Source organism: Lineus longissimus, chromosome 3, assembly GCF_910592395.1.
Source record: "Lineus longissimus chromosome 3, tnLinLong1.2, whole genome shotgun sequence".
NCBI lineage: Eukaryota > Metazoa > Nemertea > Pilidiophora > Heteronemertea > Lineidae > Lineus > Lineus longissimus.
Window position 1 is genome coordinate 23,031,681 of NC_088310.1, and position 13,337 is coordinate 23,045,017.

The 13,337-nt window shown below is 37.2% G+C and overlaps 1 protein-coding gene across 2 annotated transcripts in view; it reads right to left on the reverse strand.

Annotated features, from left to right (window-relative positions):
* Positions 1–13,337, reverse strand: part of LOC135484265 (delta-like protein D) — a 94,223-nt gene that overhangs the window by 55,746 nt on the left and 25,140 nt on the right. The window contains exon 1 of one of the 2 annotated variants that reach the window (XM_064765575.1): positions 9,975–10,059. The exons of the other annotated variant lie outside the window; for it this stretch is intronic. The gene's annotated coding sequence lies outside the window, so the exon portion shown is untranslated. Of the gene's footprint in view, positions 1–9,974; positions 10,060–13,337 lie in introns of those variants that run through there. 2 annotated transcript variants of the gene reach the window in all.

Here is a 13,337-nt window from a genome sequence, read left to right on the forward strand (position 1 = left end):
TAGCATGGGTTCTTCGAGCTGACCCGAAATAGTATGCATGGATTGTGGCCTTACATCTATAGGGTACATACCACCATAGGCTAAGACATACTTTAAATGATTTGTGTGATTGTTATACTGGCACCCCATAGATCTCGTAACAACATTAGGCTTTCTTTAACTTGACCAATTGGCCTCGTCAATTCTTTCTCTAAATACAGCTAATCGGATATTGTCACCACAAAAATTATTAGAATTTTAAAGTTGATTAGGCCTAATCCAATTTGCATATTGATAAAATGTTCTATAGCAACAGGGTTTATATGATTAAGGTTTTTAGTGTTATTCTGAGAGATTTCAAATGGTCCAAGGCCTATGTTGTCCTTTTTTCACACAAGTAGCACAGTCATGACTGAAGTATTGCCAAACGTTAATTAACCATCCATTATTCTTTATGATTTTTACTCTCAGAACAACCTTGCTGCCCAAAAATTCAGAAGTAGATTTCAAAATTTGTTTTACATGAACTTGAACCGATATTTCTAGGCCACCTTTTATATATGCAGGGTCTTATCAAACTTGAAACCTGCCGAGTAGGGACATTTTTGCAATCAATGATAAAAAAGCATGCAGGTATTTCTAGGAACGGAAAACAAATAGAACACGAGTTTTAAAAAAACCTGCTCATGTATGTTAAGTGTGGGAAATGCCTAAAGATAATTTTCCTACGTGATTTAAGTACTAAGTAGTACAATGAGTAGTATTGTTAAGTTTCACTTCAGAATCGTAACAAAATTACAGTGTAATAGGTCTGATACTTTGTCACTTTGTCTGTCCACCTTAAGGGCTTACTTAACTTCCGATTAGAATTGCAATTATTAGTCACTTGCTTGGAGTCAATGAATCGAAGAGGATGTCTGATTGGATGCAATAAGTTGAAGGATATGTGTTTACCTTTCCTAATGTAACATGATATAACTTAGATGTAAATAGAATGAAATGGCAAGAAAGGCAATGATAATGGCAAGTAATGATTATTAGCCACTGACCTTGTTAAGTTTCAGTTTTGAAAGTTGTTTGGGGCTGAGAAACTAAGTTCTTTGACTGAAAATCATGCTACACATGAGGTTTTGGACTTGAACAGAATTGTGTTGACATCCAGAAATCCCAATAGCAATGGACACTATCCACCAGGACACCCTAAAGCATCAAAGCTTTACAACTAATGAGGAAAGTGAATTCAAGGAATGCAACCACATAAACATCATGGGATTATGATGGCGGTGAAATATGTCTCCACTGTTATGTGGCACACTCAACCAATCAAGAATAACAACATGCCACTTTGATCGGCAAGTCCTGTTTGCCGTTACTTGGCCCTCATCATTAATCATTTACCTTCAAGTGGTTCGATTGATTTCTTAGAAAGTTTGGTAAGCATTAAAGTTACCTGGTACATTAGAGAAAGGATGCTTGTTCGATCAGTTGGTGGTATGCTCCTTCCCAATTCGAGGCAGAATGTTTTTTCTTGCTCTGATATATTCCTCAAAGGTAATTTTTGTGGGCTGTGGAAATGATATCCAATCCCTCATGTTCCTGCGATAATAGTGACCCAATAATACTCTTCCTTTGATGGTAGGAATCTTAAAACAATAGCAAAGCTTACCGGGTGAGCTTACAGGATGGAGTGATACTCCTTGTCACAAGCTGTGGAAACCAGAATATTGTAACTATCCTGCAAGAAAGAATTCTGTACCATGCCAATCAATTTTACGAAGTAGAGCTGAAAGCTTGAATGATGATAATGTTATTTCAGATCGGAATAACTCTGAAACATGGCTGTTGAAGATATCCCAATTATACAACAAGCAATCTCGAATCTCCCTCAGCTTTCCTGCTAGATGGAAATCAATCCATTTGCAAGTTGCAAGTTGGATTTGTACGCCGATAAACTGCAATGTGTTCAGGATTTGCTGATCTATTAAGAATTTGTCTGGCGATTTCCTGATAAATTTTGATATTCTCCTTTATGAAGGTATGGTGACTCTCTAACTGACTGTGCAGATTTTCTTCAGGGTCTGCAGTTTCCTCCTACATATCATTATGTATTACCAAATATTGTTTATAGAACTTATGTCCCAGTTAATGCCCAGCTTTCAACTCAATGTTTTACCATCACTCGTAGGGTAGGTATCCCCTAAAGCATGGTCTATCGCAAACGTCTGCACTATCAAGATTGAAAGTGTAACAATTATAGAGGGTAAGATATTAGCCTGTTTCTTGTAAATAGATTACAACAAACCTTCTGATGTTGTCGGAAATCTTGCAATGTTAACGAGGAATCTTTTTATTCAGGTGGAAACTACTACCCATATTATCTTCTGTCTACCTTCTGACTGCCTTGTTAATTTACTAATTAATTGTGTTATGCCAACTTAGATAGAATGTTGCTCCATGCTCCAAGACAGTACATAGTTATATCTAGGTGGTAATTGCAGTTGTGGTTTGATTGAATACAACTCACTGCCTTGCATCATTCAAGTAATAGAAAAAGTTACATTACGTCTGTCTGAGATACCCACAACTTTAATTGCAGAACAGACGCCGGATGCAGTTTGATTTTTACATGTAACAAGTTCAAGGTTTGAAGCTAAGTTACAAGAATCTCCAAAGCCTCTTGCCTCCGCAGTGAACAAAATTATTGTGAGTTATGCTCGCAGAATACAACCCTCCTCACGTTCTCTCAGAGTAGGCGCTATAATATTGCTACAGCAATGGCCTGTTTCTTCAAGCGTGATGTATAGGCACTATAATACTACAGTAATGGCCTGTTTCTTCAAGCGCAATGTATAGGCACTATAATACTACAGTAATGGCCTGTTTCTTCAAGCGTAATGTGTAGGCACTATAATGCTACAGTAATGGCCTGTTTCTTCAAGCGTAACGTGTAGGCACTATAATGCTACAGTAATGGCCTGTTTCTTCAAGTGTAATATGTAGGCACTATGTTTCTTCAAGAGTAATGCTGCACTTTCTTTCAGCATGAATCTAATGCATTGCTCTAGATTTGATACACCTAGGAGCATTGAATTGCATCTTGAGGTAAGTGAATTATGACTTATATCAGACCGGGGTATCATCTCATTCACTTGATATCAAAACACATGTTGAAAGCCATACATCTGTCTCACAATTGTTTCAGGCCAGGCTCTGGTATGATGTATACGTGTACAAAATGTGAATAGATATATTGCATTTGAAATATCCTGGTTGTGCTCTACAGTACATCTCAACTCATTTTAGGGATTAAATAATTGGAAATATTTCAAATTGAATGTACAGAATGTCACATATGTTTTTAACCCTGATCCAAACATCTCTTTGGGCAAGAATTCCATGACTTCTTCACCTAAGAGGTAGTACGATTACTAGACAAACAATTGGGTGGTCTTCATCAACAACAAAAACAACAACACAACTCCCAACATCCTTTCATCTCAAATTATGCAAACAGGATGGGAACTTATCCTGGAATCTCAATTAAACATTAATCACAAATTGTTACTCACCTGCCTAGGCTACTAATTAACTAGGGGCTGAAATTGCAAAACTATGAAAAGAACGAGGAAGACGTTTCTAATAAGTTTGTGTGTCCCCTTTCTCGAACCTCCACACTGGTGGTGAAAAACTCAATTATGCCCGGTTAATCCCCCAAAGGTACAGCTTTTTTTTGCTTCAGTACAGTGATTGCTTTATTTACATTCTGATGTTTATAGAAAAACCAGGGAAGAAAAATGAAAGTTAGAAATTATTTAGAAGGTACTACATCCCCGTCGGCAGCCATTGGCGTTTCTCCGTCAAAATTTCCAGGAAACTTGTATCTTTGATCTCGACGAACAGGTTGTTCCTGTCAGATTGTATGTATCTTTAAACGATCCTGACATACTACTTGGTGTTAGACAGAAGTGCTTACTGTACCTGTCATTTATCATATGTGTGGTACACGGGTCTCTACAGACTATTTCATGAGCGATGTTCCTAGCATCTCACCTTTTCATGTTGTTTCATGGGCATATTTTCTACTCCACCATGACCAATGGCTATGCACACTTAAATACCACTGCTTTATAACCAACCAACAATCGAGGTTTAGTGGATCTCCTGACATTGTCTCCAAACTGATAATAAATGAAATATAAAAGACATAGATTGGCATTGTCAGGTAGAAAAGATGATACTTAGATGAGCTTTCCTTGCCATCGTACTTTCTATTAGTTACCCAAAGAGTCTGCAAGTGCAATTTGTTTGGAACCAACATTATGTATCCTGAACCATTGTATTAACAGTAAGTTGTAAAAATTGTCTGTGTTTATCTTTGCTGTCAGTGTATCATTGTGGGTCTGTGCTTGAAGAATGCTTACTTCCTATGTTGGAAACAAGCAGTTTCACCTGAACTCCTACGAAAGTTACTTTCTGCCAAGGAAACCTAGTTTGGTAAAACGTTTTGCAAGTTTGAGATAGATAAGCATTTCGCAGACCAAATATCACTTGCTGGGCTCCCCTAACCAGTAACAAATCCAGTTCGGACCTTGCCTGGCAGCATATCACTATCAGAAAGGAATGGCTTTTTGAATGAAGAAGCAAGTCAGGTTCTATCGTCAAATGATTGCAGGTATAGACAAATCGTCATATTACTGATCGACCTTGATAAATCTGCATGATGCCTTTCACCAAAACCTCTGTGGAGGTAGATACTCAGAGTAATCAAACTGACGATGATAAAACAGGTCATGTAACTACAAATCAACAAATTACTTAGTCACTTTGTTAACAAAAGTCGTATGAACACAATTAAGTCATGCTCAATTTATGAAGTATTAAATTTTGTTTGAACTGAACAAAGTCATGATACACAATGAAGTTGTTTGAACTGAACTTTATCTTGTTGTTAATGTTTATCATCGAGTTGTTTGAACTAACAAGGTCATGATCTATTAACTACGAAGTTGAATGAACTATATCTTGTTCATGTTTGTTTTTTGTTTTTTTTTAACTGAATGAGGTCATAATCCATTTACCATAAAGTTGTTCGGACTGAACTATATATTGTTCATGTTTTTTATTGGGTTGTTTGAATTGAACTAGATAATGTTCTATTTCCTAGGGAGGTACCTAAGGAGATTGTTTAAACTTGGTGCTGTTCTGTTGCTAATGGGCAAGTTGCTAGCTAGTGGGTGAGGATGCCAAGGATTTTTCCACGTGGTCATTGGTGTGCCACAGAAGCAGCTTCACACATTCAAACACCAGTATATTTGCATAAAATCATTCAGAAAACATCATACTTATCATTCGGCCTAAAAACTTTCAGGTTTTTTCTTCGATCAGTGGTTTCTCATAGCAAAGCAACATCATAGAAACAAATTTATGGCTCCAGAAATAGGCTTGTGTTTACGTGATTGGTGGCCTGTGTTTGCACATCAGATACAGTATGATACATAGTCGTTTACTTATAAACAAGTATGTCTACAAATTTCCCCTGCAGAAAAAGTGCATTACAGGTAATTGGTAGCGTAATGTGGTGTACATACACTGCTAATGGGTGACAAAGAACAAAAAGAATTTAACTTAACGAAGAATAAAGATCGTCTGTTGGTTTGGAGAATTTTCAAAATAAACTAGGTCATGATCTGTTGCATACAGACGTGTTCGAACAGTGCTCGGTAATTATCTGTTACATATACATGCACATATGTCCGAACAGTACTTTGTTATGTCAATGATAGAAATGTTTGAACTGTGCTAGGCCGCATGATCGGTTACTTGTTATGATCTGTCAATGATAGAAATGTTTGAACTGTGCTAGGCCGCATGATCGGTTACTTGTTATGATCTGTCAATGATAGAAATGTTTGAACTGTACTAGGCCGCATGATCGGTTACTTTTTAAGTTGTTTGAACTGAACCTAGCCATGGTATTTGAGCTGGGACTGTAATGATAGATCTAAAATGTGTTTGACTCTGACATCTGCACAACTGTATTGATATTGACATAATAGTTTGCCTTTTTGTTCAAGTAGGACTATAACCTTAATATCAAGATATAATCATGAAAACCTGAGAGCCCTTAATGTCATAACCAACCAAAGATCGATTTTCAAAGCCTATTACTACAGGTTATGCTTGGTTGGTAAACTCATCAAGTACAATGTGAATGACCCTTGTTTTCTGTGATTATTTGCTGATACTGGTTACTCTACCTGGAGGACAATTGTGTCAAAGTTTAGAAAGTTTAGAAATTTTTTTTTTAAAGTTAAGGACGTTGAAAAGGTGAAGTGAAAGTTTTTTGTCTACAGTCTACTATCAACATGCAGAGTTTATCATCAGACCTTACGCTTTAACCCTGCTCTGAAGATAACATAAGGCTTGGTGTTAGGTTGGGTGTCAGGAGGGTTCGTTGGTTTACGTCTAACAGAACTGAGCAATCAAGTTGTTAAAAACAAGTTGTAATGAAAAAGAGTTAATGATCAAGCTGCCATTCAACTACTGTTGATTTGAAATGAATAATAAGTGAGGCATATGCTGCTAAAAGTTGTGGATACATTTCAAGAGATATCTAGGTAGTGTGAGGGTCAGTTGCACTTGTTAACCTTTCCCGGTCAAGCCAGAGTACAGACTGGGGAGATACACAGACCAGGAGCCTTCACTTCTCATGTCAGATGGTAAAGCAAAGGATGCAATGATTTACTTATCCTTTCATCAACTGGTCAGCCAAAACAAGTCTGAACCAGAAACATAGTAACAGCTTTTTTCAAAGTTCTGGTCAACAGAGATGTGCATGAAAACTTATACATGTATATCTTTCCAAAATGAAACATGTGAGAAGATTGTTCCCAATTCGAAATTAAATATATCTCTAACTCTTTTATTACATGTTGAAAGCTCGTAAGACCATTCAGGAAAGTTGTAAAAAAAACCTCAATGAAAGATATCTTGACTTTCGTATATTTATTCTCATGGGAAAATTGCAGTCAGACACCAAGTCTCAAGTCTCTTATCGAGCAATTCCATTTTTATTTCCTACAGGTCCATGAGACAGGATATGACATGAGAGTGAGATTTCCTCTTATGCTCTGCGATTGTCTTAACTATTTATCGGCCTACTACAATATGTACATAAAACAATGTCAAGTCATGTCTATAAACTGATCATTAACACAGTTCAGCAGTTTTTTGTTTACCCTAGCGTCATATTAATTTGATCATTTACACAAGTTAAGAGAAGATCTTCTGAACAATACCTTCACAAAATGCAGGACTATGATTGGTTTCAGAGCAGATATATTGAACTATTTTTGGCTTCAGAACAGACATATTGAACTATAATTGTGTTGACACTAAACTATGATTGGCATTTGAGTATACATTCTAAACTATGATGGGAATCAGAGCAGACACATTGGGCTTTATTTGTTATCGAAGTTGACATTTTCATCCATAGTTTGGATTCAAGTTTGTGGAGAAGTTAACAATCTCGGAACGAAAAATGATAATTACAAACTGGTATCGTTACCATCTAAGTTTGGTAAAGTTGTGTCATAAATAGATAAGACTTTCAGTCAATCAGTTTTTAAAATAGAATTTGTTGGGTTAATTCAAACTAATTGAATTACAAAAACATAGTTGTGCTGATAAACAACAAAGATAAAGGGGAACACCAGAGGGATGATTACTGCTTGATGATGTAGATTTTCTTTTTCACTGTATAAAAAAAGTGGAACATTCTTGACAAGATTTTCCAGAAACTAAAATATTTTGGCGAACTTTTCTTTTGTTGAGAAAATTCACTAATTCAAATCAACTTACCATTTTCGCCGAATAATCCAAATAATGAGCTCCAAAGGCAGTTCTCAAGAATTCAATGAATTCATTGAAAAGTTGTTAGATGTTTTTCTCCCCAATGCACTTTTACTGAAAGAAATTCACATTTGTCGTGCTGCAACACAAATAGTACTTTTTCAGCCACAAGAATATAATTCTTCACATTAAGAACAGCATCCTGCGTTTTAGTCATAATCCACTGGGTTAATCTCTTTAAAGGAATTTTACTTCTACAAAATGTGATGTAGTATATATCCCTCTGAATTTTCCAGTATGTGTAATACTGACTTCGTTTCTCTAAGACAGAATCATTTTGTTCTAACTTTAAATCAAGCTAATCCCGTGTGTGGTACCTTCTTTTCAAGAAAATGTATCCAAATTTCTATTAGAACAGACTTAAAATTCTTAGTAAGAACTAAGCACAGTTAACTCAATCAGTTTAAGCAATTACCATTGCATTCCTTCTCCTCTTGTAGCAGTTAACCAGCGGTTTAGCTCAGTTAGCACTGCCTGTGAGGCTAATGAGTCGATAATGCCAACCGTCTCGAGTTACCTCTTCAAGCCTCATTCTGAAGTCAACGCTACACTCTACTGCCAGTTATGTAGGGTCCTGCATACTTAATGATACTGGAATGATGTACTCTAGTTTTACCGATTAAGCACTGTTCTTGAATATTTTAACCAAACCTTACTTGGTATCATGTTCATGTATTTTGTTGATGATGCCATTCAGCATGTTCCCAGTTAGCAGCAATTACAATTGCTCAGTTCGGGGTGTTTAGGCCTGCTGGAAAGGCCTCATGAACATCCAATGCGAAACAGCACTTGGGACTTTCTGAAAGGTTGTCATACAACGATATAGTTCAAAATTCTTTTACTGGAACCCAATGAGTCTGTTTTCTTGTTATTTATTGATGCAAATTGATTTTTGATTAGCTAATTATTAGCCATACTTATGATGCTTTGATGTTTTCATGTAGGACTGCATTCTTGGGTTAATTATTGAGTACATGTACTTTTTGCATGTTTTTAAGAGGCAGTTTTGTAATTTTAGGAGACGTGACTACATGGCGATGCCCCAAAGCAAGATGTGCTTTGATCATCTGGGACCACGACTGCATGCTTCTCTGTCCCTGAGCATCAGGTCAAAACTTAGACCCAAGCTTGATTAAGTTCAGTATTTCTGTGGCTGCTGTATTTGGCATAATACAAAATCGGCGTCATTGATTTTGCCCTACGTTTAGGGTGGGCACCCCAATTATCTGTTGCTAAGCAAATTTGAGGCCCCTTGCCTTGAACTTTGTGTATATTACTACATTTCTAATTAGTTCTTATAACTTGTAAAGTTAATGAAAACACACAGATGTAGAACTTTCAAATAATGTCAGTCTGAGTCTTTACCAATGTTGTACCATTATTGTTGTAATTCTACCAATAAAAACATATATGTTTTTTCAAAATGTTTGGTCTAATTTTGATTTTGTTATAGGTACCACATTTCGATAAAGCTGTTTCTTCTTCATTAAGGAACTACCAAAATATTATACTTAAATGACTGCACGGCATTGACTTTCGCTTTGATCTCTACTTGTTTGTAACTTTTAAAGAAGCCAGACCAAATAAACAGAAATTCAGTTTACTTTAAATGCAATCGGAAGACTGGTTGCAAAAGCTTCAATTTTGGCCGAAGGTATCAATGGACAACATCTCTAGTCCACTACAACATTCAAAAGCTGAGATTACCTACATATCTGTTGTGTGTTCTTATTTGTTGCTGAATTAGGATTTGTGACTGAATGTGATAGAATACAAAAACTGAGATGAGCTCTTGTTAATATACAAGGCCCCATCCCGATTCTTGATGAGCAATGCGTATCGAGAATCCTGCTAAAAGATGGGAGTCCGCCCCAAAAATCGTGGCTAATTTTAGGCTCATCTCAAGGTCTCGAGAAAGACAATCTCCTCTGAAATAGTTGTGTGCATCATTTGAGCTTTAAAAACTGTCATAAAAATGTTATCATGCACTCTAAATGAAGTATGCTCCTTAACACAGGTTAAACAAAAAGGCATTGAAATAGGATTTTAATTGTTAAATAAACAACAATATTTTTGCCTACCTTTATTGGAGTTATTCCGATTTTCCCTGTGCGGCAGAAAATATCCAACGAATGGTTCACACTCCTTCGCCTTCAAAGTCTTGCTTAAGGAGTGCACAGTTGCATTGAGGGATTACCCTTTTAAAGGCCCTTTAATCTTGTTAGCTATTTTCTTATTGCTGTTAGTAGGGCTTTTTGACCAAGCTAATGTCGCCTAATTCTTCTCAGGCTAATGTCCGATAACCCATGAGTTGTCTCTGTCTAGTGTCTCTGCTTAATTAGACGTGCCGCATGTTATACAATTTCCCTCAACAATTACTTGTAGCATTGTATTTTTTGCTGTCACAATGATTCAACACACTTTACCTGTGAGGTTAAAAGAGACGTAAAAGTTTATAAACTTATCAATATCTTAATCTTATTGCTTTTAAAATCACAAAATCACATATCAATTACATGTTAATTACATCTGAAACTGAGATAATGATACGTAATGACTGTTCTGTTAGAAAGAAGAACCTAATTTAGCCTACACATTAATCAAATTGTTTTGTTCTTTATTGATGTTTAAATTGTATCTGCTATGTTTTAAGCCAAATCCAATTCATGAGGAGGGTGACAGATGTAATTTTTTTCAGAAAAAGACACTAGTTGCATTTTGCGGACTGAAAGTGCTCCACAATTGAGTGGACCGTGATGTCGCCAGGACAACCTGACACTTTTGATTAGAAAGCAGCCACTGTTTGGTTAAATTGCATTCAGGTCACAGGTCATAACGGCAAAATGTCTGGTTTGCGGTGTGGTGCGGTTCGGTGCAGTGCGGTTAAAGATAAATCATATACCCAAAGAGGAAGGTGACAGAAATTGGAACAAGATTATTGACAACATGGTTCGTTATTTTATCTTGTCATAGGGCCAGAATGCACCAAGCTGACTGTTCATTCCCTGCTGTGTATTAGGTGACCGTGACTAGTTCCCATGAAGGTATGACTCCATATCACTTAGTCCCTTCTTTCCACAGCAAAATTAGTAAAAGGGTGCCTACGATAACATCAGCAATAGCCAATTTGTCTCCAACCAATATGGCACCATACCTTGGCATAATCGTCTTTGTTGAAAATCAAAACAGGGATCATCTTCAGTGCAATCTAATCAGTAGGGTTCATCATTTCCAGAAAATTAGGGGTGTTCTATAATCAAGCCCGGAGCTAATAATACACTTCGAACCCTTAGCGTCAACAAGGGGGTAATTTCCTTGGTCTGTTTTATTATGTGATTATATTTCCAACCCAAAACATGCGGTTTGACAACTTTTAGAAAAACTACAGGAAAGAAGACACCTGACTAATGTGCGTAATGATCAAGGTCTTGATAAGTTATATACTTCTTAACAAAATTGGATGAGCAAATATTTTGGAATGTTTAGGTCAGAAGAGTGACCCTGACTTGCACCTGGGTTTTTTCATTATAGAACTCGTGTTTGAGAATGCAATGTTTAACGGCCTGATAACATGGGAATGTTTTCTTGCTGCTGTCACAGTGCAGGAAACAACACTCTGCAACATTTGTTTTTGGTAGTTCAGGTCTTGGCACGCGCTGCTGTGGATGGCAACTTTTGATGATATTCCTAATTTCCGATAACAACCATGCTAGCAGGTATTTTGACTTAAAATATCTGCTTTGGCCAAACAGCAAGCGCCCTAATGGAATCTGGCCTTTTTCATGGTTATCTTTGCCAATATATGAAGACGTAGCGAATGTGAGGTGAACGTATCCTTTTTTGACAAACGTAGTTAATCATGCAACTCTTTTCGGTATTCGATTTGTTTTTGGTGAAGAAAAACAACTTTATAGTAAAAACACTTTTTTCTTACAATTCATTTTGATATTTGGACCGACCAGCAAAGAAATCCTTGACAGAGATCAGACCAGATTTCAGCTCTTTGGTTGCTGGCCTGATGCTCTGTTTCTCTATCTTTAGCTGTAACTGGTAAGACTTCACAATCACCTTGCTATTTGTCGGCAATTCCGTGCCATGAATAATGGGTTTATAACACGTAGCAGCGTGACCAAGATTAAACATTGCAATATCAAAATAGACCCAAAGAAAAGGAATTTATAGTTGCTTGTAATTGACGATGGTACTTGCGAAGAATACAATGATTGTTATCGCTATCCCAAGTGATGCTAAATTACATATTAAGAAACTCTTGTACCGAAGTTGTTACAAAATCGTGTCAAGAAGGATGACAAATTTAGGGTCATTTTGAGGCATTGTTGGGCACCTCTGGCGATTTGGAAGTGGGGCGATTGTCCTGGCTAACTGTTACAATGTTAATAAGAAGGTGCACTCGGGTAATGAAAGAGAGAAGAGGGGACATAAGTGGGTAGGTTCGTGCAGTGATTTATAGTATTTGGTGCACAGGAATACCTTTGAATGCGACCGGAGTTTTGGCAGGGCTTCCTGTGATCCTCTCGGTTGGTACGTCCAAGGGAGGCCTGCAAGCGACCCTGTATGGCTTGAGAGATGCCGATGGTGTGCCCTGCAGGTCTGGCAGGTCAGCATAGCTTGAGGCCATAATGCCTCTGGGTGGAATTTGACGGACTGAAGCGATAGACTGAATGGTGTGATATGGCCGTAGGGTTGTCGTGTTATGATTTCCTATTTTAGTAAAGACGCTATCTATTCTTCTTCCTCAGACTTACTTCCTGGTGTAGAGTCTTTGTTGTCATCTTTGACAGAAAGCAGAACTGCAAACAGATTTAGTTTGAAAAATCTTTAACGAAAATTAATTTCACATTGTGGAGGATTTTGCGCCATTTTGAAATCTGGCATCTCCAGATAATGTTTTCTGAGGAAGGTTTCGGACGTGGTGATATTTGGGTTTACTTTTGTAATCGTTAGCTTTCGCAGACTGATATTGCTATCAATACGTTTTAAGGTACCAAAGCACATGCACAGAATTGGCTACTTACATGTAGCTTGGCCGAAAACTGAAATTAGAAAGCCGCGGTAGATGGTCTTGAATCTGCACTGAAGTTTGGGAACGGCATTCCTTCAATACTGAGTAGAGGAATCTGCTTCACTGCATCCATCTGGTACAATAACTAGGGCATTTGGTTTTGTCGAAAAGGTAATATTGTCTACCTCGAATGACCTCAGGGTGGTGACAATACATCTCAATGCTTTGCGGATGAGCCTTTTTGTCTTTAAATTGTCACTGGAATAGACTCAACGTGACAAAATATCATCAAGAAATGCATTGTCCACTTGTGGAACATCTTGCGTCTTCTCATCAAGTTTCTTAAGACAAAATTGTTCCAAACGGCGGCAGAACCATCCAGGAGAAAAGACAACGCAGTGATTTTTATTTGACCTACAGA